Source organism: Protopterus annectens, chromosome 16.part0 (genome assembly GCF_019279795.1).
Source record: "Protopterus annectens isolate FY-2018-M chromosome 16.part0, PAN1.0, whole genome shotgun sequence".
Classification (NCBI taxonomy): domain Eukaryota; kingdom Metazoa; phylum Chordata; order Ceratodontiformes; family Protopteridae; genus Protopterus; species Protopterus annectens.
The window spans coordinates 359,679,160-359,699,794 of NC_056750.1; the positions used below are offsets into that span (position 1 = coordinate 359,679,160).

At 40.1% G+C, this 20,635-nt stretch overlaps 1 protein-coding gene across 1 annotated transcript in view; it reads right to left on the reverse strand.

The window, feature by feature from the left end:
* The window catches only part of VAV2 (vav guanine nucleotide exchange factor 2), a 3,316,635-nt gene that overhangs the window by 403,547 nt on the left and 2,892,453 nt on the right, over positions 1–20,635 (reverse strand). The gene's annotated exons all lie outside the window — the stretch shown is intronic.

Sequence of the window (20,635 nt, forward strand, 5' to 3'; positions counted from 1 at the left end):
CACTCCGTGCTCTAACAAAGTCAGTGACAATAAGACTAAAATATGTACTTCAAATCAGCCACTCCAAACAAAGTAAAATAAAAAAAGAAGTTATGTACTCACTGTAACATTCCATGTGTATGCTCCATCTTTGCCTTCTTTCTTAATTGATTTGGTTCAGATCCAATCCATGGATCCATCTCGGCCTATATTTCCAAGCTCGAGGTCCTCTGCCAGTTTGTGGCTAACTCCCTATCCGTGTGTGCACTGGAGCCATCCTCAGATCTTGTTTGTCCTAAGTTTATAATCGTATTGCCTAACCCCAAGGAAGGACTCAGAGGCTGATGAAGAAGGGTGGAGGTCAAGGGGATCCAATTTGACTAGACCTGGTCTTCTAGGAATAAAAAGGAAGGGGGAAGGTGGATGGGATGTAAGAATGAAGGCAAAGACGGACAACACACATGGAATGTTATGGTGAGTACATAACTTCATTATGTGCTGTTGTCCTATCTTGCCTTCATTCTTACTTGATTGGGACAGCATCCCTAGCAACCTGATTCTTGGGTGGCTCATGGGAGAATATTCCTCAGAACCATGGATACAAAGGAGGCCCTACTCCTGGAGACCAAATTGATTTTGTAATGAGTGATAAAGGTATGGGGGTTAGGCCCATGTTGCTGTAGCGCAAATAGTGTCAATTGGCACCTTAGCCAGGAAGGCTGAAGAAGTACAATGGCTCTTGTAGAATGAGCCTTAACTTTTTGCGGTAGTTCTTTATTTTGAGACTTGTAAACAAAGGTTATACAATCTGACAGCCATTTAGAAAGCATAACTTTAGACACAGGGGATCCTTTCTTAGAATCTGAAAAGGAAACAAATAGTTCATCAGATTTCTGGAATTCTGCAGTTCTTTGCAGGTAAAAACGTAACTGTCTATGTTCATCCAATTGATGTAACATGTAATCATCTTTGTTTTCAAAATTTGGGAAAAAAACTGGCAACTCAATAAATTGGTTCAAATTTGTTTTTGAAACCACTTTAGGTAGAAAAGAGGGGGTTGTTCTTAAAGACACCTTGTCTCTAGGGAAAAGCAAATATGGGGCTGTATGGACAACGCTTGCAACTCTGAAACTCCTCTAGCAGAGGTGATAGCCACCAGGAAAATGGTTTTCCAGGTCAAAACTTTTAATTTGCAAGATGATGCTGGTTTGAAGGGAGGAAAACTATACAAGATAGAATGAAATTCAGATACCAAGGTGATACAGGGTCCTTAATAGGTGGTCTTAACAAGAGTACCCTTGAGAAAAGCCTTACATAGCTTATGAGACATTATATTAGTGCCATTGTCTCCCAAATGGAAGCTTGAGATCGCTGCTAGCTGAACCCTAACAGTAGCTGCAACTGCACCTTCATTGAATAGTTTAGCTAGGAAGTCTAGGGTGAAACTAATAGGAGCAGAAAGGTGATCAATGTGGTTATAGGCAGCCCATAAACAGAATTTTTCTATTTGCTTTTGTAAATCTTCCTCATTGAAGCATTATGAGAAGAAATTAGAATGCGTTTAACCCGAGAGGTGAGGGTTGGAAGCCTGGCTATCATTGGAATCAGAGCAGCCACTCTGTCAGTTTAAGGATCTGAAGGGATGGGTGGAGCATTCCTGATGCATGAGTCAGAAGGTCCAGAATTTTGTCCAAAACCCATGGCTCCTCCCGAAGATGGGGCCAGTATGGAGCAATGAGTATCAAGTCCCTTCCCAAACAAGTAGCTTTCTGAAGGACTTTGGGAATTAGTGGAAGGGAGAAGGCGTAGAGGAGATCCGGGGCCCAATCACATACAAGTGCATCCCTTGGTGACTCTCACAGAGGGAGGATGAGGGCCAAGCAGCTGCTGCACTTGGTATTCATGGATGTCATAAACAGATCGCTGCAACACTGGTCCCATTTTCAGAAATTTTTTCCACTACTTCCTGTTTCAGGGACCACTTGTGAGTCATCAGAATCGGTCTGCTGAGTCTGTCCGCTATTGCGTTGGATTTCTACGTGATGTTCGTTATCAGAAAGTGTTGGCAGGAGGTTGCCCATTGCCATACTCTCAAAGCATCTCGACAAAGGTGGTAAGATCTGGTTGCTCCTTGCTTGTTTATATACCATATGACTGACATGTTGTCTGTCTGGATTGCAATGGTTCCCAGGGGGAGAAAGTCCTCAAATGCCTGCAAAGCTAAAGGCACCACTCTCAACTCTAGGACAGTGATGTGCAAGTAGGCCTCATGGTTCTGCCAGGTGCCTTGGACTGTCCTTCCCAGATAATGCCCCCCCCCTCGCCCCCAAGCTGGGAGGCATCCATGGTCACCATGGCCACTGGTTGGGACTGAACAAATGGTCAATCTATAGTCACTTGAGTGGAGTGTAGCCACCATCGAAGATCCTTTTTGTAAGTTTCTGTTATAATTACCTTGTGAGACATTGGTAGTTCTTGCATCACCCACTGACTGGATAGCAACCACTGAAGAATCCTCATATATAAACGTGCTAGAGGGAACAAACTATTGCTGCTGCCATGACCGCTAGATCTTTGAGAACTATCTTTGCCGGGGCTTTCTTTCTTCTCAAAAAATATCTTACCTGGTACTTTACAGATTGGACCCTTTCTGGTGGGAGTTCTGCCATCATTTGTGTTGAATCTAATTCTGCCCCTATGAATACCACACGATGACTTGCTGAGAAGGCACTAAGGCAGATTTTTCATAGTTTATGGTAATCCCTAGGAGGGAGCATAGTTTCAAGGTTGTATTTCTGGCCATGATTCACAGATGCCTGGTCGTGGTGGTCAAGAACCAGTCTTCTAAGTATGGAAACACCTGGAATCCTAAACATCTCAAGTGAGCTGCTACTACTGCCATACATTTGGTGAACACTCTAGGGGCTGTAGTGGGGCCAAAGGGCAGAGCTTGAAACTCATAGTGACTAGCTCCCAGATGAAAGTGCAAGCGACTCCTGGATCACCTGTCCATTTTTATGTGGTAGTACGTATCCTGGAGATCTAGAGAGCACATCCAATCATATTTTTCGAGGAATAGGAGTATCAACTGCAGTGTCATCATCAGGAACTTGCTCTTCTTTACTGACTTGCTTAGCATGCAGAAATCCAGAATGGGTCTACAGTCCCGTTTTCTTTGGAACCAAAGAGAATCTTGAGTAAGTTCTGAATCCTATTTGGTCTGTGGAGACTTCTTGGATGACTCCTTTGTCTAAAAACTTTTGGATCTCCAGAGTTGCCTGTTCCATCTGACTGGGTGGAACCTCTGGAACTTTTTCCATCTTTGGAGTGGGAAGGGAAAACAGGATGACATAACCTCTGGATATGCTGCTTTGCACCCATCTGTCTTTTGTTAGTTGTCGCCAGGCTTCTGGATACAAAGATAAGCAACCCCCAACTGCCTCTACAGCTGGACAATCCGGCCTCCTTTCAGGAGCACTGAAAGGACCTATCAAAGAAAGATTCTGTCACCCTGATTTTGCAGACCCCCTCTGCCACAAGGTTGGTGTCTTCCATTATTACTTCCCCCTCTGCCCCTGGGGGAACTTTCAACACATGTGTCCTGGAAAGATCTCTGTGATTTTTGGAAACACATCTTACTGCTAACTTTCTGACCTTTGTGATAAGGTCTAATAGGTATAAGAAAATGGACTCCTATGGCAGACAGAGTCTTTCCTTCCTGTTCACACCTGGTCAGTGTGTCCTTTACCTAAGGCCCAAACAAAGATGAGCTGTCAAATGGGGCATTAACAAAGGAAGACTTAAAGGGTTCCATGAAGTCACACAAGTGCATCCAATAATGTCTCCTTAGGGAAATTCCAGAACCCGCTGCTCTACTTTCTCCATCAGCTGCATAAGAGATGAGTCTCATGGATGCCTTAACAACTGAGTTTAAGGTAGCAAGCTGAGAAGTTACTTTGTCAGCAACCTTTTCAGCTATTGAACCTTGGAGGGTATTTCCTAGCCCTTTCAATAGATCTCTCTGCAGACTCATAAAATGCAGCAGATAGTTCAGCGATCTGAGAGAAAAGGTTGCCGAAGAAAAAAATGCACTTTCCATACCTGTCTATTGTCCTGGATTCCTTCTTCAAAAGATGGACAGAAGATAATGTCTCCGAGAGTTCCTTCTTAGTGGCTGCTGCCACGACCATGGCATCGACTGGGACTCCCTTTGCTAAAACAGATTTGTTGGGGGGGGTGTAATAAATTTATTTGGCCTCCTAGGAGTAGGCTCCACAGAATCTGGAGACTCTCATGGTTTTCAAGAAACCAGCTCAAGGAGGTCATCGAATGTTGGAGTTACCCAAGAGGTGGAAGGGTGAGACCCAAAGGCCTTCAGGTATACAACCTCCTCTGCTGAAGGGTTAGTGGACTTCCAGCCACCTCTCTGCTTTAACATTTCCTGAATGTCTCCAAAGGAGACATCATCAGGAGGTGACCATGGGGACTCTTTTGCCTCATTGACGTCCGTATCAAAAGTCATGGACTCCTGCGGGGAGTCTAAGTGCTTCTTCTTGCATGTTTTCTTCAGAGGGACCTCTTCAGAAGGGTATTCTGGGAAGGTTTCAGAAGATTGGAGGGATGCCCTGTGGGATGAGGCCTAGGGTCTGTACATCACTGTGGGTGCAGGGGTAAAGACGCAGGCACTGATGCTCTAGAGGGAGGAACATCCATAGAGAAGTGCGGACCCATCTGTGGAGGCAGCACCCTCCTCATGACCTCAGAACGCCCACTTGTCCCTGATCTGAAGGACTCCCTGGACCAAAGAAACCAAAGGACCCTCCAGAACCAAAGATGATGGACCCAAAGATGAGGTAGAAGTTGAACTCACTCGAGCCGAGGCCCCAAGAGGCAAAGTCGGAGCTGATAGCTGTCCGATCTGACTCACCCTCTCTGGACCCAACTGGAGAATGTCAGCTCCTAGACTCTGACTCCAATGGAGCCCAGGAAATCCAAGCCGTGGTCAGATCCGTGAAACCCGTGGTGGGTCTCGGATCAGACATTTTCATTAGTACCAACTCAGGACCTTCCAACTCCAAATCCAGTGGATGAATTGGAGGAGGACTTGGAGCAGAGGGAGTGGACGTTATCAGATCCAAAGCGGGTGTGCTTATCTCTGAGGGGCATCTTTTTGCTGCATCTCTCACACTTCTTAAATCCCATATAGGTTTGGAATCCTTACCAGACATCTTAAGCTAAATTTAAAACAACAGTAACAAGAAAAAGGGAACTCACAACCCTCTAACTAAAATGAGTCCTAAGGAAAAGGGGATACAGAGAAAACGAAAAACTCTAAAAATGCTGACCAAACTACATTTTTTTTTTGGCTTGACACAACAACACACCACAACACAGAGAAAAATGACAAGCTCTACAGAAAATAACCAAGGACACAGCCCTCTAACTTAAACGGGCTCTGGTACGGTTCTCTAATTTAAATGAAGTGCACCAATCACACACCAACTATACTTAATAACAAGCCAGGAAAGAGAATAAGCAAGAAACACAAGGCCTAGCAAAAAAAAAAAAAAATGACGGCCAACTATCAAAAACAGCCCAAAGATGAAAATCAATATCACAGGCAGCAGTAAAACCTACAAATCTATAGTAAACCAAGGATTAGTAACTAAAAATTATTGAAGAGATCAAGAAAAGGTGTACTTAGCCAGAGATAGCAGATGAACGCTCGATCTGTTTAGTGACAAACAAGATCTGAGGATGGCTCCAATGCATGCTGGGATAGGGAGTTAGCCATGAGCTGGCAGAGGACCTCAAACTTGAAAATAAAGGCCAGGATGGATCCAAGGATCAGAATCAAACCCAATCAACTAAGAATGAATAGGACAACAACACATCTGTTCTTACATACCATACCCAACTTCCAGTAATCCAGATATTTAAAGCTATCGAGAGATAAATTTTAGATATTTAATTACACTGTATGATTAATAAGATAAAGATCATTTTCATTATGGAAGGTCCGTTTTCAGATGTCATTTTTCCCCCAACAGTATTCTTTGGCCAAGAAAGCTTTATCAACAGTGCATAACTAGTTACTGTGACTTATACCGTCCTTTAATTGTGCTGGACATTTTCTCTCTCTCTGAATGAAGTGCCAGTTTCTAATTTTTACTTCATTACCCTACATTTTTATCTTAGTCGTAATTGGTGCATGATCTGAAGTAGTTACTAGATGTATGTTGAGCTTTCAATTAAATGCACATGCTCCTGTGAATTATAATTTCGGTCTAGCCCAGCCCAGTTTTTGTACCTTTGGGAATAATGTATAAATTCTCTCTGAACCTCTCCTAGAATTCATATCTTCCATATCAAACATTTTCATAAATTTCTTCAAAATCTACCCTCTTTTCATATATTTTCCCTTCTAGATCCTACAGATACATCTTCACTGTTGCAAATCAAATTCCACTCCCCATGTTTAAGCAATATTTCCTGCTGAAAGCTAATTTTCCCCAGACGTTTTTTAAGCTCCACAGTAGCAGTTTTAGGTAGAATATAAATATATGCCAGCATAATCCTCCTCTGTTTCCAGTAGCCCCTTATTACTACAAATTTACCATTATCAGCCTTTTTATTTCTTCTATCACCATTAGAACTCCTCTCATAATTAATATAAGTACTCCCTTTTGCTTTGTTCAAGACATTCTGCTAAATACTATCCTGAAATCTTTTCTTTATTAACTTCGCATGCTCAGTTCTTTGTAAATGTGTCTCCTGTAGCACTGCTATTTGCACTCTGCATTTTTAATACATTCTACTACTCTTTCTTATTTGCATATGTCTGTGAGACCATTGACATTTAAAGAAAATATGAAAAATGTGATTATGTTATTATTCCCACCTGTTACGTATAACAATTTTTTTTTAAAGTCTAGTTTCAGCTTTTTTGTTACATGGCTATACCAACATTATACAGTTGTTTCTTGACATATTCATTTGAACCTATGTCATATCTTACAAAACTTTTGTTTTAATGAAAACTATCAAACTAAAAAAGAAACATCTCCAGAACACCCCAAGATCTATTCACTTAATACTAACACACAAAACTATGCACATCTTCAAATAGTGACATTTAACCCTCCTAATAGAAACCGTTCTTAGGCATATCTGTTGTGTCTTGTGGAGTTATGCTTGCTGCTCAGCTCTACTTCCTCTTTCATTTTTGTGGTGTTTATTAAGTTTACTAACACCATTATGGGGGTTTATCCTGGCAAATTATTTTCCGTTAGCTACTGGTTGGGATTTCTGCTAGACAGTTTCTTATAGTGGAAGGTGCACATATGTGTGTATGTGTATACAAATTATATATTTATATACACATACACACACGCATATACACATGCATATATAAAAGACGTCAGGAAAGTAAAACAATAAGAGTAGATAGGTGCCTGTCCATAAGTAATTTCTTCTCATGCAGATAACTAGTTTACAGTATGAATTTCACTGGATATTTGGTATGGCTAGGCTATTGTTTTAATTAATTATTCTATTCTGTATTAATCACTGTTAACTGAGTGGTTGCCTGTCCCATTTAGTCTCATGTTGTTTTCAATGGTAAACTATGGCAGTTGTTTCACCAACTGGCATTTTGGCACCAAAGAATGCCAGGTTTCTGTAGCGTTTTCTCATCAGCTGTTGCTTGGGCTGACTGAAGTAAACTCTTAGGTTTATGGGATGGGATTCATCATCATCACAGTACAGACAGTGGGGACTCTCTTCTCTCAGTGTTCTGTCCACTTCTGGTTATACTGCAGATAACGTACTGGCTTCAGATATCACTAGCAGTTGCCACTGACTCCCTATTGAAATGTTGGTACTTGAAAAGTTGAGTGCCGAAAAGCAGTTAAAAAAAGACTGAAAATACCTTAGAAAAGTGAATCTCAAAAATTATGTTTCTGCTTTAGACTTCTTTTTTCACCCTGCACCACCCCCCATGTGGGCCCCCCCCCCCAAACTTACATATACCAAGTCTGATATCGCCATACCTTGGAGAAAAGGGAATATTCAGAGATATGGCATCTCTAATTTATAGTTCTTTCCGGTATTCAGTCTCTGCATTTTGGGACTTATTCTAGCATATTCTGTCATTTCAAATGGTTACTGTTGCCACTCCACGTTAAGATGTTGCTTTTTGTCTAAAAGGGACAGAGTTTGGTCACTGCCATCATGCAGAGCTAGGAAGCCTTTGATTATGCAAATGTGGACTTTTGGGTACTAACACAGCAAAAAAAAAAAAAGGGAGATAAAAGCAAAAAACATGGTTAATACCTGTTTAACAAAAGAATAAGAAATACCCACAAATAATATGCAAGGGTATTAAGCTAGTACTTTAGTGCTTCCTTAACTTACAGTCAACCAGGCTGTTAGGCATCAGAGCACTTGTTATAAGTTTTCAGGCATGTTTTGGCTTTTACCCAGTTTACAGCTTAAGGCTATATGATGATCCAATGGGTCATCAGTAGTACAGCTTTCTGGTCAGCATCAATTCTTGCATTAAAGTACTTTGGGGATAACAGTTTTTTTTGTCACTTACTTACTTCTCTCAACGGTTACCATGTTATGTTGAGCACATAAAAGCTTACTGATTCAAGTAAGTCTCATTAGTCTCATATGCAAAGCCATGGAAAGAATTAACATAGAAATGATCAATAAGGACATAGGAAACCTCCAAACACTGGATGCAACCCAATTTGTTTTCGGCAAGGGCAGGTCAGGCATACTCAGCCTGGTGGACTACTTTGAGCAGGTCACCAAAGCAAATGATGAGGGCAAAATGGCTCATACTGGCTTCCTTGATCTGGCCAAGGCATTTGACACAATACCTCACTTGGGAATTGTTGACAAACTCAAGAGATTGGGTACAGACTCTTATGTCACCCAGTGGATGACCCAGGAAGTTAGAACTGGGAAGTCTACCTCTACAGAAGCCAGTCACAAGTGGAATCCCTCAGTGATCAGTCCTGCGGCCACTCCTTTTTACCATCTATTCCTGCAAAGTCCAGGCCAATATCAAGGGCCTCTGGCTGACTAAATTTGCAGATGATTACAAATTAGGAGCAGTCACAGAATCTCCCAATGACACTAATGTTCTTCAGGAAGGGATGACACAGACAAATAACTTGTGCCAGCTCCAATAACTAAACCTAAATGCCAAGAAATGCATAACACTACCATCTGGGAAGTCATCCACCCCTGGAAACTATCATATTGACAACACACCCTAAGACTTGATGCAACAGACAGTAATCTAGCCTTTGACCATCACATATCTACAGTAGTGAAGAAATCTTTCTATGCTGTGCAATGTATAAACAAAGGTATGGCATCTAGGTCCAAGTAGGTCATTGTTACACAGTACTCAGCATTCATCAGACCCACCATTGAGAATGATGACCCCTTTGGTATGTTCTTACACAGGCACATCCAACATCTGGAACATCCACAAAGGTTCCTCACTAAAATATACAGGATGGAACAAGTCCTATGAGGGTCACCTCAAACCCTTATCTCTGTATTCTATCTCCTACAGGCTGTTGAGGGGAGATCTATGACTAGCATACAAAGCATTGTCACACCCCACTCTGATGGACCTTCTGTATATCCACACAACAAACAAAATCAGAATTGTTCATTATAATGACTTAAACCTTGCCCAGTGATATAAACAGGGCCTGCTGGAGAGACAGGCATGTATCCCAGAGACTGCCCCTTTTCTGGAATAGGCTCCCAGTTCATGTGAAGCAGAGTTCCTACATAATCTAGTTCAAGGGTAACTTGGATAACTGGATGGGGAACAATAAATTCATCCCTAGTTTGGTACCCATGTCTCTAATGGACATAGGCAGCCTGTAAATGGTTCATCTCCCAGACCTCTGCTTGTAAAAGTTTCATCTTCAAAGCCCCTGCTTACACTTATTAAGAGTATGGGAACTTGTCAGAGATTTGGGATGCATGGCTAGGCTTAAAAAAGCCCTTGTGATCATTAGCTTAATACACACCTATGAACAAGCCAGGGCATTTTTCAAGGACTGTTTAGGTGAAGGGGTCCCAGCGGAGTATGGCATCTAACCAAACTAGGACAGTGAGATCTCATGAGGTCAAAGAAGCTGTTTAGTGTTCTAAAGACTGGCCAAGCAGTCAGGATGCAAGAGCCTTTGGGATGTCCTAAAATCTATGTGAGGTCTCAGGAAAGGAGTAGGTCATTATGAACAGACCCTCACAGGCACAGTGTCAATGGAGGATTTTAATGACAATGAAGTGCTGGGACAGTTAGTAGAAGAATATTTGTGGGGTTTGTAGATACACTGTCTATGCAAGACAAAGCTAAACTGTTTGACACTTTTATTGAGAGAGGTTTTACTGTAGCACCTCAGATACAAGGAGCGGTAGAGTTACTGTGGCAGCCTGGGTTGGGAGGCCTTGCAATGGTGCAGCATTTCAACATTTGCCTATTCCTTCCCAGCATAATAATTCCAGTATTACAGAGTCACTGACAACTTTGTTTCCAGTTCCCAGTCAGACTTTGCTATGCCAAGGCTGATCACCTCCCCCAGCACCATCCATTACAGTACACATACATTCAGCAATCAAGGATAGGATTACCAAAGGCAAATATGTTGATTTATTTGAACTAGTGTATTCAGATAGAATTCAGTGACTTTGTGAGTCAGAGGGAACACTATCCAAGAATTTGGCCTCTGCTCTTGCAGAAATAGGCAACAGGCAGCTTGGTAAGGCAAGGATTCATAGTTGAGACAGTTGGGTTGGAGAGTTTTTCCTTTTTATGTCAGTTATGTGGGAAAAATACCCCCCTCCATCAAGCTCTTCCATTGCTGACCTACTTCCTCATGATCAGGAAAGCACAATATTTTTTTTTTGGGAGGGGGTGATTTTGGGGCTTTTGTATTACCAAAAATTCAGAAAGTTGAAGGCATTGACTAGGTCCCCCAAGTAACAAGAATGACACGTGGATACGAGTCAAGGTTTTGATAAATACACCCAGGTTTACGGCTCCAGAAGGGAGGGACAAACACAGGAGCAGGACTAAGGTGCGATGGGCGTTTAACAGTGGACCATGTGCATGGCCCTCATACCATTTTGCACACATTTGTTCACAGAGTGGCAACTTGTTGATTGTGATGTCAAGGAAAAGTCCTGGTGGAGTTTTGGAGTCAGATCCATGGACAGTATTGAGAGAGCCTAACGGGAGAGGTAGTGGTTACTTTTTGGCAAACAGGTCTCTGAATTCACCCATCAGGGAATAACTGAATTGTTATATAGTTTTCTATATCCACAGCCCAGAAATGAACTTCTAATGGAGTTCAAGGAGGGATTTTCATTAAAGTCTACGGCTTCCCCAACTTTTTAAGCTTGTCACAACATGCATTCAGTTGTGCACAGGGAATAGGTACTGCACAGTATGCTTGACACACAGTTGACTTTTGGCAGGATTACTGACCCCTTCATATCCCCCCCCCCTCCCATTTCCTTTCTTCAGGATTGCTCCTTTGGTACATAAGAAATGGGAGGGACAATTTAGGCTTATACACAACCTTTCATTTCCAGTAAGAAACTCAGTCAAAGACTGTAGTTCCCAAGCAGAAACTCAGGTTCACTATGCCTCAATGGGTGATGCCATCATTGTTATCAAGAATGTTCCAACCCACGGCTCATGAAATTTGATATCCAGGCTACACTTTGCTTCCTACCAGTATGTGAAGACGACTGTCCACTCCTTGGTATGTGCTTCCAGGGTCAGTTTTATTTTTACACAGCCATGTCTATGTGCTCTGTGGCTTGCCCTAAATTTGAGAAGTTCAGTTTATCCCTTTACTGTTGCTGGCAGCAAAGGACCCCCCTGTCAGGCAGCCATGCACTACTTGGATGATTTCCTAATCACAGGCAATGGGGAAGAAGGCATGCTGCAATTCATCCAGTTTTGTGGGGACTCAGGGGTGCCACAAGCAAAGGACAAGACTGAGGGCCCACCTAGGGTTTAATTTTTCTAGGGATGGAGAATGATATAATGTCATGGTCTGTTAAACTCTCCCTTAACAAGCTAGCTTAGGTTTATGAGGGTATTTCCATATTTCTGGTGGACAGCAAAGTAAGAACAGGTCAAGTTATGCAGCTTTCAGTTTTTTTCCTCAACACCCTTGTACAGCACTTGCTAACTTACAAAAGGGGGTTGGCTGAAGCATCACCAGATCAAGGTTACCAGTAGGGCTAAGGAACAGTTGCACATTTGGTAAGTGTTCCTGTCTTGTTACAGCAGCATCTTACTTTGGCAAGGTGAATCTATACCTGCAACAGTTCATTTGTTCACAGATGTGGCAGGTTTGTGAATGGGGGCTAATTTCCATGGTCAATGGTTTTCTATCCCATAGCCTACCTTGTGGTCACCAGAGCTGATGAAGGATATCATCTTCCTCAAGTTTATACTCATGGGTTGCTATAGCCAGTTCTAGAACAAATGGGTCATATTTCATTCAGACAATCCAGGTGTATTGCAAGTTTTGTGTAGGAAACTATTTAAACCATTGTGTGGGTTCAGTCCATTCTTAGGCTGTTAGTTTTACACAGTTTGCAAATCAACTTGTTTTTATCAGCTAGACATGTTCTGGAGTAAGCAAATGGCATAGCTGAGAGTCTCTCTCATCTGCAGATTACTAGACTTTGTACAATGGCCATAGACACTCAATACAATCCTACTGTCATCCTATTCCAGCTAGTCTCCTACTCATGGGCAGGCAGCACCAAGAAAGCTTATGGGATTAGTCATTACTTGATTTCCTGTTGTGCATTAAATGAGGCTGCCAAGATTTAAGTTCATTTAGTGGCCTAGAGCCTCTGGGCTAATGTCTCTGGGTAGATGCATCTAAATCCTCATTTATATCCAGATTACTTTTATGTTGGGGGAAAAAATGAGCCTCCATGGATCATAGGACGCCCACTGGCAAGCATATCCTGACTGGTGTACTTAAAGCTGCTCACGCCATTCTTCAGGATTACCATTTTTATTTAGTCTCCACCACACTCATTTGCTGGATGTACTGGGGAGCTTTTACGGTTAGTGAATTTCCAGGATTTTTGTCATGGGAGGACGTGACAGTTTCCCAGAATTTGGTAGTCATATTGCTGAGCAGATTCAAGGCTGACCAAATAGGATGTGGGCAGCAAGTGACTTTACACAAGTCTGCAAGCTCATTACTTTGTTCAGCACAATGGGCTTTTACCACATGAAGACTGTGAGGGAATGCTGTTATCAGGGATTTGATCTTTCACTCTCCTGGGTGGTGGCAGATGTTGCTTAAGCAATTTGAGAGTTTCCAGCATATGGCATTATCTGCTCAGAGACTGCCAACAATGGGTTGCTATATGCACTCCTCTGGCAATGTCAGAACTTTTGATTTATCCAGGAAGAAGAGTTCTATAAAAGTTATAAAAAACAAAGGCCAACAGTCTTCCTCTGCATTTCTCAACTGTATTATATGGGTATTTACTATGTTATAGTGAACCAATTTGTTTTCTTTCAGGTTGCACACACATTCTAGTTTTGGGTCACTCAATTTCTTTAGCAGCCAAGACTGTGGTAGCTCACATGAATAGAACTAATTTTGGCCTGAACCGTGCTTTAGTAAAAGTGGCACGGAAGAGAGTCCTTGTCATGTGATGGCAGCAGCTGGCATTCACTCAATCAGTTGTTTCACATCACTGATCAGACTCAAGGGCTCTTGTTGCATCTATGGGCTAATGACAGGTCAAATTCAAAAATATCCACCTTTGACTACAATCTTCAAAGGTCTAACATCAATTCAGTCTTTGGCCAAATACCTATCTAGTGTAGTCTGCAAAGGTGGGGGGGGGGGCAAATGGCAAGCCACCTGGTTACAGTAGTGCACACCTTGGAAGTTATGTTTATTGCACTGTTTATCTATACTTTTATGGAAAGTTTGCAAATGTACAACCTGAGTTCAACATATTGTCACACTGACTCTGGTGTTTTCACTGGGATCTTGGGTCAAGGGGACAATGCATGTTAGTGTATATACTTTTGGAATCAATGAAAAAGGTGTGCTAAAAACAGTGCAGATGCATACTGTTACAACTGTGTGTGTATATACTTCTTTTTATTCTCTTCTAAGTCAGTCAAAATTCAAATTAAAACATTCATTCTCTATTTACAATGCCTATTCAGATATGAAGCTAGTATATGAGCTCTCATGCTATTCACCTCAGTCTCATGTGCTCTCTGCCAGACACTTGTAAAACATTGATACAGATCCTAAGAAAAATAGTATAACAGTACTTTTGTAGTAAGCTGTGCCTTCTGAACAACCTGGTGTGAAGGGCTTTGCCTGCACATCCATAATCTCTCACTCTCTTTCTTTGTATATACATCTACTACATCTACACACACACACACACACACACATATATATATATATATATATATATATATATATATATATATATATATATATATACACACACATAGATACACACACTGCTTTTAAAGTTGCACCAACTCAGAAATAACGTATTTAAGATCATGCTCAAATTCAAACACAAATAATTAATAGTCTACACTGAAAATAATGCTATGTGTTTTTGTCCATGTGGAATCTACATGTTCTCACCATATATGTGGGGGCTTTTTCTAGGTAATACAGTTTTTTCACACTTCCCAAAAGCATGTTGTTGACTGTTTACCACAATGTATACATACTGTGGTTATGGTCATGGTTGAAGAGAGACTGTGAAGGATCTTTACATTTATCCTGTTATATAAAATACAAACAGATACATAATCCCCTACTGACTCTCCTTGTAGTTACACACTATTTGGACATAAGCGTATTCAATGCCAAGGTAAAATGTGGGAAAAAAAATACAGCTACTCTGCAGAGTGACCCCAAACATGAAAATTAGCTGAACCAAGTTATAGAATATCATAAGTTAACAGATAAAAGAATTATAAGCCCTACAGTCTGACTGTATACCTTAGAAGTTGCATCACTCTGCACAGATGGGTATATATAAAAACAGACTGGCAGATTTCATTAATACCGACTTAAAAGTTATAGTTCTCAGTTCTAATGCAACTACCTTTGTTTCATTCTGATAGATTTAGTCTGCTTAAAGCAATAGCTACCTTTCTTGTCTTATTTATAATTTCCATAAATAATCTGAGCATGTCACCTGATCAGAACACACAGAGGCATGCACTTAGAACATATAAACATGTATAAAAATTCATTGAAGTGCAAAACAAACTACATAAACTGTGGTCCAGATTCATTAACAGCTACACTAAGTGCAGATATTGTGTACACAGCGTGGTGTGCTACTCATATGATATCACACTATTTTGTATACATTAAGCAGCTCTACCTAATGTAGAGCTGCCAAACAAAGGTAAACAGCAGAATATGCTAATGAAAGCATAAGTAGCACAATTCCATGTTAATAAACCAAGCCAGTGTGGTAGGGCTATTCATGAAGCTATAAAGGAATCATGTACACTTAAGTGTAGCCATTTGTCCTGAAACACAAAACATTTTGCATTACAGTCATAATTACACTAAAAAAAATGTTAGCACTTGCTGCTGCTATTAGAAAATTTTATGTACAACAAGGTTAATTAAAGTTGCTGATGCTGATGCTTCTGTTGCCAGATCTCTGCCAAGAAGAAGGGGTTTTACACCATACTGGACTTGGTATGGACTACATAACACAGAAATTTGTAGACAGGAAAACAGTATATTAGTTCTGCAACCTCATCCTCCCTCATCTGAGGCCCAATGTAAGTGTGGAACCTGTTTGAAAAAAAAAAAATTGCTAACTCCTTACTTCCATACATAAGTAGTTATATGTCCCTAAGATAAGACATCTGTCCTGTGTGCAGTAATACTTATTACTGTGATGTCTGCAATATTCACCTAAGGACTTTGCGTAATTATGTGCATCAAGCATTTTACTTTCCCAAACACACACACACATACACACGTGTGTGTGTGTGTGTGTGTGTGTGTGTGTGTGTGTATATATATATATATATATATATATATATATATATAAAACCATAACTACATTAAAAACGTGCAGACCAGTGCACAGTCATCATCACTGACACAGGGTGATGGTGGGGGAGAATGCATTACGCAGGCCTAACACCACAGAAGTTAGTGCGAATTATTGAATTGTATTGCCTGCTTGAAAGATTTGCAATATACCCTCTGGTGTCATCCTCCATGTCAGAAACAATATCAATGTACAAAATAAGTAAAAAGTAAAGCTCCATGTTAGTACACACAAATAAATACAGTCCCCCCACACACAAAAAAGTAAAGGAAATGAAAAGCAGTACAAATGGATAAAATTCTTGGAGGTCCACAATACATATTTCCTTGCTTACATGACTACTTTGATAAAGTGCAGATTTAATCCTGTCATCATTGTGAACATGCAAATGAATTTGAGCTCTTAAGAATTTATGAATTTCAAAATCTGCAATAAGTACAGAGAATGTAAACATGGCATAAGGACCAAAGTTAATGCATGCACACACTACCTCTACAAGAATGTGCATTGAGAAGCATTACTCGCTAAGTACTTGCAAGTATGAATGATTATTCTGACTGTAGTTTGAATCAGGGTGCGTCAGGAAGAAGATATTGACAAGAACTTTTGTGACTACCATTGACTGACTTAAGAAAGGAACATTCCTAACACTGATATAAATTGTTGATTACAACAGTTTCTGTCTCTCAATACATCTGTGGCTGCCATTCTAAGGAAGTAGATTACTTATTGAAACATATCAACTGCAAGGCAAAACATTTAGCAGTCTTGTTAGAGAAGCCTAGATTTGGGAATGATGTTCACACAATAAAGTGATTCAAAGAGGTTCAGAATTCAAAATGTTTTCCTATATTGTGTGAGGAAAGATTATCTGCCCTGTTGCCAGTATCACACCCATCCACACATCCAACTGCAAATTACATGACAAATGTCAGGATTTTTTCTGTTGCACCTTTAATGCTAATTGATACTATATTACGTATTGAGTATAAGTGACCTCTTTTTTATCTTTACAGTATAATGTGTATGTACATAGTGATAAGAATCTGAACTTTGTTGTGAATGCCCTGGTATCCTACATTCTAATCCAGACATGGTTGTGTTTGTGTGAACATAATGATGTTTAATGAGCATGTTCATTTTGAAACACGACAAAGTTGATGAAATATCAAAACTATACATTTTAACTAGTTGTTTCATAATGTTTCCTCTGTTTCAGTAACCTTTTTTGTTTCTCTTTCTCATTTGTGCACCATTTGGCATTGCACACTCTGGACTAGCTCACTGGCTAAGGAAAAAGTGAAAAATGTAATTTAAGATGCCTTCTGTAGCACAAACAAGCCTCGTGGTAGTAGTATTCAGTGAAGAAAACCCACCTGTCAGGTAACTTTCTCTGTAGCACAAGGTGTAAGTGCAGTAATCTTAGAGAAAGAAAAAAGGCAATCGGGACTCAAATCCAGTCACGTGATTCTTTTAAAGGGAGGCTGAATACTTATTTACACATCTTCTGTGATATCATTGTGTTACTGTTTGAAAATCAACTCTTCCCAGTTTTGCTAACAATAGTTGACCTTTTCTGTATGTCCTCCTTAACATTATTTGGCATTACCTACAGTTCTGGTAATGTGTACCAGAAATTAAAAATCAGATGTGTCAAGGAGACATGAGAAAGATTAATGTGCCACTGTAATGCACTTCTTCCTCTGGCCATTGCTATGTATGCCATATGTTTAAAATAAGTTTTATTTTCAGCATTTTTCACAGTCACTTTTTAATTTTTTTTAATCTCTAATGTATTTTGCATTTGCTCACTACTCAGCAGTGTACAAACAAGGTTGACTTCCTAAGGAAAAAACTGAAATTTCAATTTGGCCTGACTTATGTAGTACAAACATACTTGGCACCACTGCAAGGACATCGACTCTGGATAATACTTAGTGAACAAATTCCACCTCTCAGATAACTATCCTTGCAGCACATGATATAAGTGATGTGAATTGAGAGAAATAAGAATAGTGATGTAGGGTTCAAATTAAGATGACTATTAATTTTACTGGTGGTCTGAATACATATTTACACACATTTTTAGAGCACCATGCTGTTTTGTAAAACTCAGATATTCTCAGTATTGAGAACAGTACGAGATGTTGTCTGTCCACTTTCACATTAATTGTGACAAGACTACAAGTCTGATAATGTATGCCACAAACTACACTTCTGATGCTGCAAGGATATGTGAGAAGGATGAATGTGTCATCTGAATGCATTTCTTGCTCTGGTTAGTGCAAGATATACCAATTGATTGAATTCATTTTTCTGTCAGCTTTACTTCTCTCCTTTTTTTAATGAGTTTTTCATTTGCTCTCTGCTCAGTAGTGCACAAATACAGTTCACTGCCTAAGGGGAAAAAAGTGAGAAATTTAATTTAGGCTTCCTTCTGCAGCACAGACAATCCTTGTGGTGGTGCATGGACATCAGCACTCTGTATTGTACTTGGTGAATAAATTAAGCTGTCATGTGACTTCCCCTGTGGCATAAGGTGCGAGTGTAGTGATCATAAAGAGTGAAGACAGCTAATACAGGGTTTGAATCCAGTTGACAGATACTTTTACAGAGGGGATCAGGATGCTATTTGGCACCACAATTTGCTCAGGAATGTCACAGTAAATGTGCACATCATCATCCCTGTTTAGTGCAAGAAATGTAAGCTTTGTTGTTTTTTAATAAATTTTATTTGGCTTGACGGTGTGGAGAGATTATTTTCTTTTTTGCTAGTGCAAGAAATGTGTCATAACTGCTTGCTACAGAAGCCCAATATAATGTCTGTAAATTATATAAAACCTGACACTGATGATATTTAACGTAGAATACACATACATTGGTATAATGTGCACAATATTTTTTGTTGGAATTATAGAGTTCTCACATATTATATCATAAGTATGTGCTTATGACAGTGTGTGTTATGAAGTACTTATTAATTATTACACCTCTAACCATCCTAGCAAATAAGTTCTCCTGTGGCAATGACAGTTAATTAGCAAAGTTTAACATTTTATCCTGTTCTTCTCTTTGGTTCATTCCACAAGTGTCACTGCCATTTTTAACACCTTCTCTGCTTCTTGAAGAACTCAGTGCTGATATATCTGGCAAGTCTTTTTTGTGCTTCCAATTGCAAAAATGTACTTGGCAAGGGTGTGCTTCTTTGTGCACAAGATGTCACACCTGAGATCTGAAATTTTCTCCAATTAAGAACCATATATCTGACTTCACAGCTGCAGATATGCTGGCAATGGTAGAAATGGTGTTCCATTTAGAGCAAAATGATGGTTTGTTGAGGAGTCCATGATTTTTGTGGCACTCTTTGTGAAGGGCTACAGTTGGAGGCTACTGTAGGGAGAATATATTGGATCTCAGTATAAAGCTGAGGCTTGGAATATCTCGGCCAAGGCTGTGTCCAGTGCAACTGCCATTCCATTCACTGGGAAGCAATGTCATCATCAGTACAGTGACATGAAGAGGCATAAGAAGGACCTCCTTAGCTGATAGGAGAATGAATTTAAGACTGTAAAACATCCCTCAGTTGTGTGAGTATAGTAACCCATTACATGGCATTAATTAGCTATATAGAAATCCTCTACACTGTAATGGTTGCACTTAAAGGAAGTCTAGGCCTAAGCCGAATGTATGCAGGCATTATTTCAGAATTTAACAATATCCAGCCAGAAAAGCACAGCCAGTAACAAACAAATATTGTGTGAATAATTTGTAGATGGTCACAAAAAATCACTGTAATCCATTATATAGAAGTGGGAAATTAGTTAAAAAAGCAGGTGATGGTGTCTCGATGTGACACCCCAACCACATGTACAAAAAATTAAAGGAGTTGATGCTGATGCCAGAACATTAGCATACACTGAATTTTGGTTTCTTTGGTTGTACATAGGTGGTTTGTAGGCTATTGGCCCAAGAGCCATTTTAAAACTAGCTAAGCTTACCCCAAGTGTACCAAAATATTGCTGATGAGTCAACACCCAAAGAATTTTATGGTCACGATACAGGTTTGTAGACACAAAGCGTTCATAGTCTGTCCCTGTCCATTAGGGACAAATCAGTGGTAACATTGCAATTTCACACCAATTGCATGTATTTGTTAAACTTCACCGTGGTAAGTAAAACTAACCATCCTCCCAGAAATCCATGATTCTGACAGAATATTTTCAATAGTTAAACTTGACTTGGCAATAAATTCTACTTAGTAAGCACTAAAAAAATAGCCAATGAGTGCCATCTTTCTTGATGGAATAAAAAATGTACTGCTTGATTCAGTTATGAGATGTGATAATGAAACATCAACATTTTTCAAAGTGATGAATATTACAGACATAAAAGCAAGTGTTCACATACACTAAGACATTACTTCAGTGTTGTGTGAGAGCACATGAAAAGTAATGATTCCTGCTGCATCAGTATTAATACAAATGTAAAATGTTGGCAACAGAATAAA